Source organism: Apteryx mantelli, chromosome 11 (assembly GCF_036417845.1).
Source record: "Apteryx mantelli isolate bAptMan1 chromosome 11, bAptMan1.hap1, whole genome shotgun sequence".
Lineage (NCBI taxonomy): Eukaryota > Metazoa > Chordata > Aves > Apterygiformes > Apterygidae > Apteryx > Apteryx mantelli.
In genome coordinates, this window is record NC_089988.1 from 14,552,327 (window position 1) to 14,568,297 (window position 15,971).

The following is a 15,971-nucleotide window of genomic DNA, read 5'->3' on the forward strand; positions in this document are numbered from 1 at the left end:
CACACAGTTAACAAGGAAATGGTCTTGCCAAGGTGGAGCACTCAGAGGCACCCTTTCAAGCGTCAGTGCCACAGTCATTAGCTTTTGAAATGGGCAAAATAAGGGAAACTTCCAAAGACAAAGGATTTCTTCAGAAAATAGTTGGCCTTTGAAACCACTTCTCCCAGATGCGCAGTGACTACAGTGAGTAGTGATGCTCAAGCGCTTGCCTGCAAGTCAGCAGGAAATACTTCACGGGTCATAGCTGAGAAGCAGCTTGCAAAGCTGAAGTTGTTTTATGCAAATAACTTGCAAGCCCCCTCAGAATGATGTCCCTCACCTTCCCACATGCTCCTCTCTTCTCTAAGGCAGTCATTTCTGACCTGACAGTTCAGGTGTCCAACTCAGCTGAGCACTTTTTGCACTGCGTCCCTGAGCTGGTTGAGGCCTGCAGGTTCTGAAGCTCTTGCCTGATCAGCTCGGGCACAGCCTGGGCATCAGCTCACTCATGGACTCTTCTTTGCAAGTGAAGCCCCTCTGAGATGAAATCGCAAGTGTGGATCTGAGGCTGATTTGGACAAAGGTCCCCTGTTGTCAGTGAGGTGTGGATAAAAGGAAGTGAGGATCAGTTCCTTGTAGGGTGGTCCAGGGCTGTCCCAGCAGGCCTTGCACAGTTCAGCTCACCCACCCATCATCCAGCTGTACATTGGAGCCTGCACAATGACTCCTTCTTGGTATCACACTATAAAAAAAACCCTTTTGGCTGGTAATAATATATCATGTGCCACTTTGGAAACATTGATCTGCCAGAGGAAGCCTCCAGATAATGTCCATGGTGTCTCTGGGCCACAGGAGCAGCATGCTGGTATCGGAGGAGACCTAGGTGAGGATCTGTGTGCAGCTTGGTGGGAGGTCTGCCCCAGAGGGCTAGTCCCGAGCAGGGTGGCCATGACCCCTGCCTGCCTGCCTGCCAGCCATGGGCTGATGGGGTGGCTGCAGCAGAGGTGCCCTTGCAATCACTGCACAGATGGGTCCCTGTCACCTGTGTCACCCCCTCCCCTCCCCAGGACAGTCATTTCTGCTGGGTGGACTCTCTGAGGCGCTGGGTGACATCCCAAAGCCTGCTGGCCAGCACATCTGCTGAGGGCCAATCAGGCTGCTGCAGTGGAAGTGACCTCACAATCAACACTGCAGCCATGTCCCCTTTGCCTGCCTCTCCCCATCCTCCTGCCTGTATATCATCTCTGGTGGGATGAGTGGTGTTGTGATTCTCTTCTTGTCCTCAAAATGGCTTGTACCAGAACCCAGCCCATGAGGTTCCTGTGCAAGAGGTGACCTCACCATCAACACTGCACATGTGTCACTTCTATGATTTTCTCCCCTGCCCCTCTTCTGAGTTGTCCTCTCTTCTGGACCCCACATACAACATCCCAGCCATGTCCCCTTTACTGGCACCTCCTTCTCTCCTATCCCCGTGGAATTACACAAACGTGATGGGACACCTCACGTGGAGGGTGAAACTGGGCTCCTGGGGAAGGCAGGCAGGGATGGTGAGGAGGTGCAGGTGTGCTCTGTGCAAAGGGGTGGCTGGAGTGCACAGGGCTTTGCCTTGGAGCAGGTGATGAGCCAGCTGAGACCTTGTAGTAAGGATAAGAGGACACATGAGTCTGGGCGACATTCTGGTAGGGGTTTCAGCTCATTCAGGATCTGTTTTGCAAGATTGCACAAGAGACTTCCCTGGAGGGCAGAGAGGCCATGAGGCCTCTGTAAAGACACACTAGGCAGAGGAGGAGAGGGCAGAGAGACAGAAGAAGAGAGAGGAGACATGTCAGTTGGAATACAGTAGTTTCTCAGAACCAAGTTTTTCCATTCAGTGTTGCCAGGAAACATAACATGAAGAATACCATATACATATATATAAACATGTAAACTCACATAGAGTAATTTCTGTAGTGCATGCATATGGGGCTTCCAATAAAAGAGAAAGAAAATGTTCATTAGAATTGATGAAGAATGTTGGAAGATCTGAAAACAAAGATTTTTTTCAATTCTTGCGTAGAGCTATTTTTTGCATAGATTTCAGCCAATGACGAGGACTTTACATTCAAGCCCTTACAGACACATATAGAGGCCATTGCTGCCTGAGATGCCCTGTGTAGCTGTGTTGCCGTGTGGCGCTGGGAAATGTGACCCAGGAACTATGGGATCCTTTTTGGAGCATTAGCTGGTCACCAGGAGGAGCATCTCAAGACCTCTCAGTGGGACAACTTTTTTCTTTCCATTGACTAGAAAGGGAAGTCCAGACAGCTGGGTTAGCCAGAGACAACTGCACTGAAGGGGTCTGGTGGAAGGGAACTAATTCCCATGCCTGTTGTCACCTAAAATGGAGTCGCACTTCATGACCGTGCAGGGAATGAAAAGGGTTTGTGGCTAGATGTGTAGGGACTCCTTTAAGGCATCACTGTAACACAGGTACGTTGAGATTGGTGCAATTTCGGCCATCGAAAAATAGAGCATTTTCACTGAAGCTGATCAGGCTGCTTTCCTCTATGAGTTGTGAGAGCTCGACACCTCATGGTGCGACTCGCTGTGTGCAAAGACTGAGGAACAGCAAGGAAGATCTTGGGCAGGGAGTGGTTTGAGGGCAGTGGACTTGTGCGAGACAAAGAACTATCATTTTTAATAGTGTAGGCCTTATTATAGAAGAAATCTTTAGAAAATGACAATGAAAAAGAAACAAGAAAGAAATTAGATAATTATATAAAGTAAAAAAAAAAGATTTGTTAGACTTTTCAGCATTACAAACTTCTTTGTGTTCTTATTTTTCTTATTATCATTGTGTTCGTATTTTCTTCTTTTTTTACTTATCTTTTTTGTTTGGTTCATTTTTGATACACTGGTCTTTTGGGGAGATTCTTTTCTTTCTTTTTTTGAAAGGGAAAATTATTTTCAGAGCTGGGGTGGGATGCAGTCACAGGGTCATGGATGGCTGTTGCCATTGCAGGTGCCCTGGTCCCCTCTGCCCAGCCTCCCTCTGCAGCTCCAAGGGGCTCCGGTCTCCCGCAGGTCCCCTGTGAGAGCTGCCAGGCCCAGGCAGGTCCCTCAGAGACACTGGGGCCTCTCCAAGTGCCTCTGGGTGCTCGTGGCTGGACTCCTGAGCTTTGACTGAAAAAGGGAAGAACAACATTTCAAAAATAGGAACACACTTTCATCAGCTCAAATGATTGGCTAATTTTAATGTCAATGTTTTCCTATGTTGAAATAGTGAAAATCATCAGGAAGGGTATTAATCTGAGGAGAAGAAATAGCAATCTGCCCTTGACCTAGTGTTTCCACTGCTCTGTCTATTAGGCTGTGGATGTAATCTCAGTGATCTCTCACATATTTCCACATATTCTGATTAAATTAATCATTTCTAAAGGCATCTTTGCATCAGACTCTCTGGACATATGCACTTTCCATAGTTTCCCAGTTTTCCTTTTTCCCTTGCTTTTTATCCTTTCAGATACCTCTCTGGGAGGTCTTCTGGGAGTCTGAAGCTTGCCTCGTCTTTCAGCAGTCTCCTTGTCTCTTTAGCCAGCTCCTTTGTTGTGTTTCTTGTCTATCCCTTCCTATCTATCTGTGGAAAACATTTCAAGGCAGGTTATGCCTTGTGGGCAGTGGACCTCACTGGAGGCAGCTTGGATTTACCATACAGTTGACGACTGTCTTGTATCTTTTTTTAAACTGTTCCAAATTATAGTTCATTTGTTTACAATTAAGACAAACCCTTCTGTGTCTGTCTGCAGCTAGTTATTGAAAGAAAGCAGGTGGGAATTGGTGCCCATGAGCTGTACCATTCAGCTACAGCCTTGAGTGGCAGAAGGTTCAATTTTTCACAAGAGTGATGTGAAGTCCCCAGTGGCTGCTGAGGGCAATGGCAGGGCTGGGGAGCTGGGCAGGAAGGTTCTCCATAGAGGTCTCCTATCAAAATTACTGCTTTGCCTACATGCCCTGACTTTGTGAGGAGACACTGCGGCTCAGTATGAATTGGAGAATGTGGGTATGACTTATTCTGAAAAGTGAAGAATCAAGAAAGCTTAAGAAGCAGACGTCTTTCTTTTTCAGGTGCTCATTGACCTCTTTCTCTTCTAAATACGCTGCTGCAAACTTTCCAATTAACCACACAAGAATTGATGAGCTGAAGAAAATTATGGAAAGAGGCATGGCTCCTTGGGGTTTTTTTGCATTTTAATGACCCCTCGGGTGTATTTGGTGTGAAGCCCATGAAGCTCAGATGCTGAGAAGAGGCTGAAGAAACCTCTCAAGAAGCAAATCCGAAGTTTCTTGGAAAGATAATGGGTCCCACTGAGGGCCATTACCAAGAAAGTCTCCCCAGGGGCTGATTAGAGCAGAAAGCTGGAGGCCCTGATTGCAGGTAGGCAAAGGCAATGTGAGGGTGGCTGTGATGCCAAGTCAACCCTGATGTGTGTTATCAAGCAGAGTGACCAGGCACTGACAGCCAGCTCATGGGAAGGGTGATGCTTTCCATCCTGCATTGCTCAGGGCTCTTCCTGGGGCAGTGTGCACATGGGGTGTACAACGCTAAGTTCAGGACCATGATATGTCACCTGCTGGGCTCCCAAGGGAGAAGCAGGCAGCAGGGCCACAGTGCTTTAAGGAAACAGCGTCTCCTCATAGGCCTCAGTGGCAGAGACAACAGCCATGGCCAAGAGGACAAAACCTAGCTGTGCTGGGAGCTTTCAGCCTTGGCAGTGCCCTCGGCCATCTCCACCACAGGCTGTCCTATGCTTTCCCATGCCTGTGCCTCTTTCCCTGCAGCCTGTACACACCCAAGCTGCTTCCCCACCTTGCTCTCACCCCGCGATCTCCCTACCTCTTCTGATGTCTTCCTGTCCTCACTTGCTTTTTCTTGAAACACAAAGGCAGGGGCTGATCACAGACTCCCTCTGGGTGACCTGTTGCACCTCAGCACTACCCTAGGAGTGACATTCTTTTGACCTGAAGTCCATTCTGAATGTCTCAAGATGCAGTTTGTGGATTTTTCCCCTTCGCATGCTGTTTCCCCATACTAAGAAAAGCTCCGTCATCTCTGAAACCACCCTTCGAGCAGTCACAGGCTCCTACTCTCCTGCCCTTTGCCTCCACTTCAGCAGGCTAAAGAAAACAAGGCCCCTTAACCTCTCCTCATGGATGGGTTTATTTCCACCTAGGCACAGGACTTGACACTTCTCCTGGAAATCTTCATGAGCTATCTGTTGTCCAAATAAAAATAAAAATAAAATTAAAAAAAACCAGCTAACGAACAAAACAAACCAAACCAGCACCAATGAGTTCAGGATGAGCAGGGGTGGGGTGGGTTGTATAGGACAGGATCAGGGTGGTAAAAGAGACGGAGTTAGAAGACATGGAAGAAAAAACCCAAGCATATTAAAAGTGAAGCCCAGGACTGATCATGTCTGTCTTGGGGATTCCTGCCAAGAAGCCCGGCGTCTGAATAATTCTGACTGGAGGAGGACAAGAAAGCTGGCCTGCTTCCACTGTCACAGGGCACCTGCGTGCTTTCCCTGACATCAACAAGAGAAGATCGAGCATGGGATGAATCACAAACTCCTTCAGGGTGGAAGGGACCTCAGGAGGTCTGTAGGCCAATCTGCTTGCTCCCAGCAGGGTCATCTCTGGTGTCAGAGCAGGTTGCTCTGGGCTTCATCCAGTCTGCTCTTGGAAACCTTCAAGGGAGGACACTGCACAGCCTCTCTGGGCAACCACTTCCAATGCTTCACCATCCTTGTAGTGGAAAAGCTTCTTCTTATCTCCTGCAGGAACGTCTCATCTTCCAACTTATGCCCATTGTCTCTTGTCCTCCCACCATGCACCCTGGTGAAGAGCCTGCCTCCATCTTATGGATGATCTCCTCATAGCCATTAGAATTTATAAAGAATGTTTGAAGTTCTGAAAATGAAGGCTGCTATGAGATCCCTCCAAAGCCACCTCTTCTCCAAGTTGAACCAGCCCCATTTCCTCACAAAACAAGTGCTCCAGTTCCTTGACTACTGTGAGGACCCTCGGCCAAACTCGCTCCCAGTTATCAACCCCTTTCTTGTTCTGGGAACCCAGACCTGGATGCAGGGTTCTAGGTGGTGTCTAATGAATACTGACTAGAAGGCGATCACCATTTCCCTCCACCTCCTGGCTGTGCTCCTGCTCATACAGCCCACGATGCTTCTGGCCTTCTTTGCTGCCAGGGAACGCTGCTGCCTCATGTTTTGCCTCCTGTCTGCCAGCACCCTCATGTCCTTTTCTACAGAGCCACTCCCCAGACCCTCAGGCCCCAGCCTGTGACACAGTGGGGTGTTGGTTTATCGCAGGTGCAAGCCCTGTCATTTGTCCTTGTTGAATTCCATGAGGTTCCTGACAGCCCATTTCTCCTGCCTGTCTAGGTCCCTCTCAATGGCAACCCTCAAGCATAGGACTGGACCCCCCCACCTTCTGTTTGGGGTCATCTACAAGCATGATGAGTATAGCCTCCTGTGTGTAACTAATACAGATGATAAACAGGACAAGTTCCTGGAGAGACCCGTGGTGCTCCACTTCTCCCTGGCCTCCAGGAAGTGTACTATACATTCAACACTGTCCTCTGAGCCTCTGGTCATCCAAGCAGCTTTTTACCCATCCGCTTGTCTGCTCTTCTAGCCTGTAACGTTTTAACATGCATGCAAGAATATTGTGGGAGACAGTGTCAAACACCTTGCTAAAGTCTAGGTAAAGGACATTTACCACACATCCGAGCTGCCCCTTCACACAAAAGACATCCTCCCTCCTCATCTTCTCTGACAGGCTCTCCTGAAGAGAGTGTACCCTACAAGAATCACCCTCCAGTAATGTAAGTGATCCCACCACATCTCAGTCATTCCACTGATGTTTCACACCTGTGAAAGCTTGTGCATCTCCATCTGCTCCTGTCCCTACCCCAGGCTGCATGCACTTGCATATATTTGGGCTGCAGAGCATCAGCTATGGCACAGAGAGGGGAATGGTTGTGGTGAAGCCTGTTACCAAGAGCCAAAGACACTGTGTGTGCAATGGCCCCACTTCAGAGCAGAGACATGCTGGCCTAGATAGCACGTGGCAATGTAATGGTGGAACGACGTTCCCACTGAGAGAGCAAAACCTGCAGTGCCCAAGGCCAGGGAGAAACAGAGCTGGGCTGTGCAGGAATGCCAGGAGAGGGGTTTGCTGCCTGAGCTGACTCTGCAGCACCTTGGGGCCTGTGACAGAGGTGAACTGATCTCCAGCAAGGACAAGGTGCCACTGAAGACGTCCCTGGCACTGGGCAGCCTTTGATCCAGGCACCCTGCGGTCATCATTAGCCCAGTCCCTGTTCATATCATCTTGGGGGGTGAGAAAAGGTTCAGGAGGAAAAGGAGAGCAAGAAGTATTTGAGAGTGCAGAGACCTGAGTGGAGACCTTGGTGTGATGTGCCTCCCATTTATGCAGCACGCTTGAATGCAGATGGGAAAGACTTGGCCTAAAAGCAGTGGTGGGATGCAGTTGTCTGGGCACAGGTAGGAAAGCCTGAGATAACCTGTGTTGTCTGCCCAGCAGCCACTCCAAAGGGGCATGGTTTTCCCATAGGTCCCATCCATGCGGTTGTGCCAAAAAACCCAGGCATCTGACATGGCCCTGCCAGCCTATTTCTATGTCATTACATCAAGTGCGTGCACTGAATTACATTAGCACTTTGCACTGTAGGCCTCTCCATGTGTCTCAGCATCATAGTGAGGGGTGCTCTAACAGTAGTGGGCATCTAGTGTCATTTGAGATGGCCAAGGAAATTCTCTACCTGGCCCCCACCTCATGCTCTAGAAGGATGTGTGTCTCCCAGTTGCTCCATGAGAGCAAGCAGACACTGGCACATGCCTGGGACCACCTCTGTCTCTTCCAATGTCACCAGGTGTTTGTGTGTGAGCAACTGACTCCCACCCTCCATCTCAGGTGATTATAACCGGAGCTTAGACAAGGAGTTTGCGTGCAGACATCTGTTATGCTCACTTCAGCTTAGGCAAGGGGAATCCCACCTGCTGTGTGTTTGTGGAGTTCACAGGATTTTTGTGAATCCCACTGTATTCCAGGGGCTTCTAAATGGGCTTGAGATGCCCAGATTGACTCATCTGAATCAGCACTTGAACCAGGTGTCAATCAGCTCCCTTCTTCCTCCTTTCTATGTGTCCTGCCTAGTTAAGAGATGGGAATCGGGGCTTCCAGAATGGGATGTTTCCACCTCTTGCAGATAACCCTCCTCTGATGAAACAATCTGTAATGCTGGAATGAGTCTTCCTGCAGTACTTAGAGAGGGACCATCAGTGATTATTTTAGTTTATTGGAGTGAACATTTCCCAGGAGGAGGGAGCACAAGGGACAGAGAAATTCATGAGCTCAGCTAGGCCTCTGCTCCTGAGCGGGGCCAGGCTCTGGGGATGGAGGGAGCTCATGGCAACCTGGCAGCACTGCCCAGAGATAGCTGTGTCCATGAGCAGCTCCTCTGCAAAGAGCAGCAGGGCTCCGGGCACTGCCTGCTGCTGCTGACATGAGAGGTGACAAGGCAGAGAGAAGTGCAAGGCAGTGTGGAGTGGGAGGAGAGAGGAGAGCTGCTTGTGGGAGAAATCTTCACAGCCCTTGACACGGTAAGTCTCTGGCTGCAGGGCAATGCTACTGATGTTCCTGGAGGGGTCTCCTAAACCCTACACATCTCATCCTACATCTGTTTTTTAAGGATGTTTCTCCTGGTTTTTCCTTTGCAGAGGAGGCAGAGATGCTTCAGAACAGGGATTTGCCTCCACATTGTTAAAGGGACAGGGCATCCTGCTCCTTTTTCTTGGGGACAGCTGCAGGGGTGTGCAGCCGGGGTGTGCAGACAGGTCTGTCCAGGGCTGTAATTCGGAGCAGTGTTCCTGCCCCCCCAGGGTGCTGTGTGCCTGGGACAGTGACTCTGCTGCCTGCGAGGGTCAGCGCTCAGCCTGGCCAGGGAGTTCCCCGCAGTGCTGTGGGGAGAAACTCGGGGTGGAAGGAGTGATCCCTGGTGGGGCAGGTTCATTCTGCCTTTGAGAGGGTACTGCGTGGGTCAGGTCTGCCTACAGCTCCAGCTCACTCCCAGGATATTTCTGAAGGTAACGTTCCGAAAGGAAGGTCAAGGCAGGGAATACATGAAAGGCAAGGAGCTGTCATGAGTCTGTGCTTTCAGTTTGATTTTCTTTGGGCAGGGTGAGATGGAATTGGATCTGTCAGGTTTAGACAGGGGACTGAGACAGTGACACTGAGAGAGGAGCAGTTCTGGGAGGGACTCAGCAAATGCCTTCATCCACCCCTCAGCCTAAGGACAGAACCAGCATCACCTTTCCAGCCTCAGCAAGGTTTGTCTCACCTGCTCCGAAGCACCTGCAAACACAGAGGTGCCCTGGGCAGTGTCCTGCCCCCGGGAGGTTTCTGCAGGGCAGAGCTGAGCTCACAGCAGGTGGGATGGGGTGTGTGAGCACTGAGAGGGGAGAGACGTGGGGACAGAGAAACAGGTCCCTGCAGGGACGGCTCCAGGCAGCAGAGTCATGCTCCAAGTGTGAGAGGAAACCGTCAACTCCAACATCTCCTCTCCTCTCCCAGCCACCACAGCCCTCTGCTCTCAAGGCTGGGGGGGTCCAGGGCAGGAGTCGTTTCCTCGGCAGCCGGACATGCAGGAGAGGAGACACTCGTGAGTGCCCCTCTGTCCCTCCCTGGCCCTGCCTCCCTCACCACAAATATCATGGTATTGCTCCATGTTTCCCACCTGCCCATGCTGCCCTTGTCCTTCCCCTTGGATTCTCTGGGCAGGGGGGTTTCTGATGCAGTTCAGACACTGAGACCCTGCAGGTCCTACCATGCAGTTGTGTCCTTGACAGTGAAGTGCCCCTCTAACCTGTGGATCTCTGGGCAATGCAGTGTGGGGTCTGGGAATGAGCCAACTCTCCCTTCAGGACACCCCATCCTTAGGACATTCTGCCATTTCCCTGGGGTGTCTGGCTGGGCTGCAAGCTGCCCTCCACAAGGACACAGCTCTCCCATTGCAGCTGCGTGTTATCTAGGTGCCCCAGGCAGAAGCCACCTAGATACTGAGGCCACCGACATGCGGCTGGGAGTCTGGATGTGGGCAGCTGGAAGGAGCCCGATGCGTTGCTGGCTAGAAGGGGAGGGCTGAGACCTGCCTCACATCCCCTCAGAAAGAGTGCTGATGGGCACTTTGCAAGTGCATTCCTCTGCTCTCTGCGGTGTCGTTTCTTTTTGGGGTAACACAAGTGCAACTGTCCTCCTCCTCTGAGGTGCGAGCACAGGGCAGCTGGGAAGAAGGCAGATGGACAGGCCAGCTCTGCTCCCTCTGCACTCAAGCCAGAGTGAATCCTTTTGCCTCTGAGGAGTCACAGCTGCTCACTCTGAGTGCAGCAGCAATGCTGAGTATTTCTACCTCCAGGAATGCTCCTCAGGTGTGACAGGGTCAGCTAAAGGAAACAAAAGAAGTCTTAAAACTCTTAATGCACCCACATTATTTAGAAGTGGGAGTGAAGATGCTGAGAATGCCTTCAACATTATGTGTGGATGAAATGTGACTGGACCTGGGAATATAACAGTTTAGTCTCCCCTGTTCCCATGTCTGCAGTGCTGCCGGTCAGGGCTGACTCCTCTGGAGCCCACGGGCAGAGGCCCCTGCTCCTCACAGCAAACTCGGTCAGCACAAACCAGAGCTGAAGTGACAGAGCTCAAGGATGGTGCTGCTGAGATGGGGAGAGGTAATGTGTGTGTGTTTTTGGGGGAGGTTATGAGAAAGTTTTGCTCAGAGAAGTCTGCCCTAACCCGTCAATGTCTCTTCTTCCTCAGACAGTCCCCCTGTGCCCCAAAGGAGCAAATGTCCAACAGCAGCTCCCCCAATGAGTTCCTCCTCCTGGCATTTGCGGACACACGGGAGCTGCAGCTCTTGCACTTCTCGCTCTTCCTGGGCATCTACCTGGCTGCCCTCCTGGGCAACGGTCTCATCACCACAGCTGTAGTCTGTGACCACTACCTCCACACCCCCATGTACTTCTTCCTCCTCAGCCTCTCTCTCCTCGACCTTGGCTCCATCTCCACCACTGTCCCCAAATCCATGGCCAATTCCCTGTGGGACACCAGGGCCATTTCCTATTTGGGATGTGCTGCCCAGGTCTTTTTCTTCTTTTTTTTTATGCTCAGCAGAATATTATCTCCTCACAGTCATGGCCTATGACCGCTATGTTGCCATCTGCAGACCGCTGCACTACGGGACCCTCATGGGCAGCAGAGCATGTGTCAAAATGGCAGCAGCTGCCTGGGGCAGTGTTTTTCTCTATGCTGCTCTGCACACTGCTAATACATTTTCCATACCACTGTGCCAAGGCAATGTTGTGGAGCAGTTCTTCTGTGAAGTTCCCCAGATCCTCAAGCTCTCCTGCTCAGACTCCTACCTCAGGGAAGTTGGGCTTATTGCGGTTAGTGCCTGTTTATTCCTTGGGTGTTTCTTTTCATTGCGCTGTCCTATGTGCAGATCTTCACTGCTGTGCTGAGGATGCCCTCTGAGCAGGGTCGTCACAAAGCCTTTTCCATGTGCATCCCTCACCTGGCCGTGGTCTCCCTCTTTGTCAGCACTGTCATCTTTGGCTACCTGAAGCCCCCCTCCCTCTCCTCCCCAGCTCTGGATCTGGTGGTGGCTGTTCTGTACGCAGTTGTGCCTCCAACTCTGAATCCTCTCATCTACAGCATGAGGAACAAGGAGCTCAAAGATGCGCTGAAGAAACTCGTTCAATGGGTACATTGTCAGCGTCAATAACTGTCCATTGTGTATCCACTCCTCAGGGTATCTGGCATCAAGGCTGTGTGCTGTGCATTTATTTCTGTATGTTTTTCTCCTTTTTCCTTAAAAAATATTTCAGGTTCATGTCAAGTCTCTTCAGGAATTACTCATTTTAATCTGACCCAGAGGCTGTGTTGAAGCAGGAAGCCAGGCTTCCCCCTTCATCAGCAGACGTGGGAGAACCTCAGAGCCTGCTAGTCTCTGCTCCCTCGGATGCCCCCAGTGCAATGAGCAGAGTTTCCCTTTGCAGTGTCTCTTTTGGCACTGACACTGACGGAGCTCAGGGGCACAGAGTCAGGCTCAGATGAATACAGGCCAGGTGAGACCATGGGTCCCGTGTCCATTAGGAGAGCTCAGCTCCCCTGGCCACAGTCATGGTGTGATCTCACACCCCTCTCCTGCGAGGGTGATAGCCGGCTGTAACTGTGGGCTGGTCCCTTCCCTCTACAGAGCTCCAACACTCAAAGCGAAGTGGGAGTGGAGGGGAGGGGATTCTGGACAAAGCCTGTGAAAGAGACCTTCTGCTCCTCAGGACCATTCCCCCACTTCCACAGCAGGCATTTCCTGTGCAGCCTTTGTGTGAGGGCTGCAGCTTTCTTGGAGACACGTCCACCAACAACAGCAGGACTTTCTCTTTTCAAGGCCTTTCCAAGTCTGGCCTTTCTTCAGAAGATGGAGTCAAAAATATGCCCAAAGAAATTGCACCACAAAAGGGTCTACTGCTCTGCTTGTGAACACCATGGGCTCCAGGGGACAAGTTCAGAGTCTCCATGTGATCTGTTAGGGACTGAGGGCTGGATCCAGGGTTCATCTCTCGGTGACCAGTGCCAGTGGAGATGGGGAATGGTCTCTGAATTTTCTGCCCGAGGCTGTTCCAGAGGTGACAGTGCTGATGAGAGATGCCCATCCTTCTGGAGGGGAATCTGGAGCTGCCAGGAGAGCTCAGGGGATCTCCAGGGACAGCATGTGCCTGAGAAGGGCAGTGAGTGGAGCCTCTTTAAATGAGTGACAGTCCATGGTGGTGGAGTGACCAGAAGGTAGAGCCCTAAATCCAGGTAGGCATGGGGAAACGAGGTCTCTGCAATCCCCGGAGAGGCAGTGAGGACCCAAGAGGCCCAGGGAAGGGGCACGGGAGAGTGATTCCTGCACCCTCAGTGAAACACCACAGGCTGGAGCTAGTGCACACCCAAACACATCTCCTGTCATTGCAAATGCCCTGGGGTCACTCTGAGCACCATCCATGAGCAGAGACGGGTGCCAGCAGTATCAGCGGTGGTGATCCCTGTCTGGCTGGGTCAGCATGGCCAGAGCTGAGTTAGGAGTTACCCTGTGGCCTCATGACCACACGGTCACTTGATATGCAGAGCAGCACCACCAGCCTGGGACCCTGTGAGGAGCACAGGACAGGCCAGCATGGACACACTGACCTGGGGAAAGGCTCTCTGGGGAGCAGGGATGTCCCAGGAGAGAAACAGGGCAGCGCTCAGAGATAGGAAATGAGCACGAGAACCAGTTTTCCCTGTGCACCAGCTCAGGGCAGGCAGCTCTGTCCTCGAGGCAGCAGGAGCTGCTGGAGGGGCTGCAGGGCCAGGGCTCTCGTGCTGTGCTGGGCAGCAGGGTGGGCATGGAGGGGCTGCAGGCAGACAGGGAGGGGGATGTGCTGGGCACAAGAGCAGGGCACACAGAGAGTGATGGGCCTCATTGTGGGGCCTCTCGCCCCTGCTGGGGGCCTTGGGCCATGCCTGAGATACACTGTGGACATGGCTGTGCCTGGCCCTGCACCTCTCGGGTCCTGACCTGTCCCTGTCCCCATCCTGCTGACCTGACTCCCCATCTCTACCTCAGACCTGCCTCCGACTGCAGCCAAGAAAGCCTTGGCAAGGGAAGCTGGCACCCAAGGAGATCCCAAAGAAGGCTGTAAATGCAAAAGGTGACCCTATATCCATAGCAGCAACTCTTGCCTGACAGGCAATTTAAAGGTGTCAGGAGAGCTTCGGATTTGGACCCTCTACCCAGGGAACACTGTGTGCAGAGTCTTAGCTGCATGAAGAAGTGAAAGCAGTCACTTGTTGTCTGATTTGATGATGCCCAGTTATGACAACAGGTCTTTCTATGTCACAGCTCGACTGTTTATGAACCATTTGTGATTGGGTTCCTGTTACAAAGAGGATGTTGTTGGGAACAACAGGAGCGGGGCTGCTCCATACGGGAAGTGGAGCCGGAAGCTGAAGGTGCCGGCAAGGCAGGCAGGGCAGGGATGCACTGACAAGATGTGCTCTCCCACGGTGCCCAGATAAGAAGAGCAGAGCAAGTTTGGGGATGGTAACTGGGGTCAGGTACAGTCCAGCAATGGCCAGACAAGAATGGAGGGCTCCAGCTAGCCCTGCTTTGTGTGGGAGCTTGGATGGAGACCTCCAGAGGTCCCTTCCCACCAAAACTCTTCTGAGATTCCATGAATTCTTGCTCCTCAGCCTCTGCTCTGGCACTGCTGGCAGGGGGATGAGAGCACCTGGGGCAGGGCAGAATGACCCCAGCTGGGAGAGCATCGGGGGAAGATCCAGAGGTCTCTGGCTCAGCCCTGGCCTTTGGAAAACTCCCTTGTGCACCCCAAGAGGCTCCATCTGCCTCTTGCACCCTGCCCTGTGCTCCCCTCCCATCAGACAAAGCAGTGGCCATCATTGGCTGGGAACTCTCTTCCCCACGGGGAGGAGAAGGTGGTCCTTTACCAGCCCCACACTGCCTTTTCCACCCCCGGCCTTTTCAGCTGTGTGTGCCTGGCTCTGCCCACTTGCCTTCACAACAGTCATGGCTGCACTGAAGCCCATGAAAATTCGGGTGCTCCTATCCTCGAGCTGGCATCCACCCTGCACCAGAAGCCTGGTTGGCTACAAAGGCATCACCCGTCCAGTATCCTGGCCTTGCAGATGAGGGCAGGGGTCTTCGCTCCAATTTCCCTGCTCCTCCCCCTGCTCCCAGCACTGCTGCTGCTGTGTCCATGTCAAACCCTCCTGCTGTCAGACTGCCCCGGGCTGGAGGCAGCTCCAGCTCCGTTCAGGGCTGCACTGGAGCCATTCAGGAGAGGGCTGAGGTGGGGCTGGCACCGCCACGGTTGGTCAGGAGAGGGCAGCGCCCACCAAATCACAGAATCACAGAATTGCTGAGGTTGGAAGGGACCTCTGGAGATCATCTAGTCCAACACCCCTGCTCAAGCAGGGTCACCTAGACCATGTTGCACAGGATCGCGTCCAGGTGGGTTTGGAATATCTCCAGAGAAGGAGACTCCACAACCTCTCTGGGCAACCTCTTCCAGTGCTCTGTCACCCTCACAGTCAAGAAGCTTTTTCCTCATATTCAGATGGAACTGCCTGTGTTTCAGTTTGTGCCCGTGGCCTCACGTCCTGTCACTGGGCACCACTGAAAAGATTCTGGTCCCATCCTCACGACACCCTCCCTTCAGATATTTTTATAAATTGATAAGATCCCCTCTCAACCTTCTCTTCTCCAGGCTGAACAGGCCCAGCTCTCTCAGCCTTTCCTCATAAGAGAGATGTTCCAGTCCCCTAATCATCTTAGGAGCCCTTCGCTGGTCTTGCTCCAGTAGTGCCACATCCCTCTTGTACTGGGGAGCCCAGAACTGGACGCAGTACTCCAGATGGGGCCTCACCAGGGCTGAGTAGAGGGGGAGAATCCCCTCCCTCGACCTGCTGGCAACACTCTTCCTGATGCACCCCAGGATACCATTGGCCTTCTTGGCCACAAGGCCACATTGCTGCCTCATGCTTAACTTGGTGTCCACCAGCACTCCCAGGTCCTTCTCCACAGAGCTGCTTTCCAGCAGCTCAACCCCCAACCTGTACTGCTGCATGGGGTTATTCCTCCCCAGGTGCAGGACCCTGCACTTGCCTTTGTTGAACTTCAGGAGGTTCCTCTCTGCCCACCTCTCCAGCCTCTCCAGGTCTCTCTGAATGGCAGCACAGCCCTCTGGCGTATCAGCCACTCCTCCCAGTTTTGTATCGTCAGCAAACTTGCTGAGGGTGCACTCTGTCCCTTCATCCAGGTCATTGATGAAGAAGTTGAACAAGACTGGACCCACGACTGACCCCTG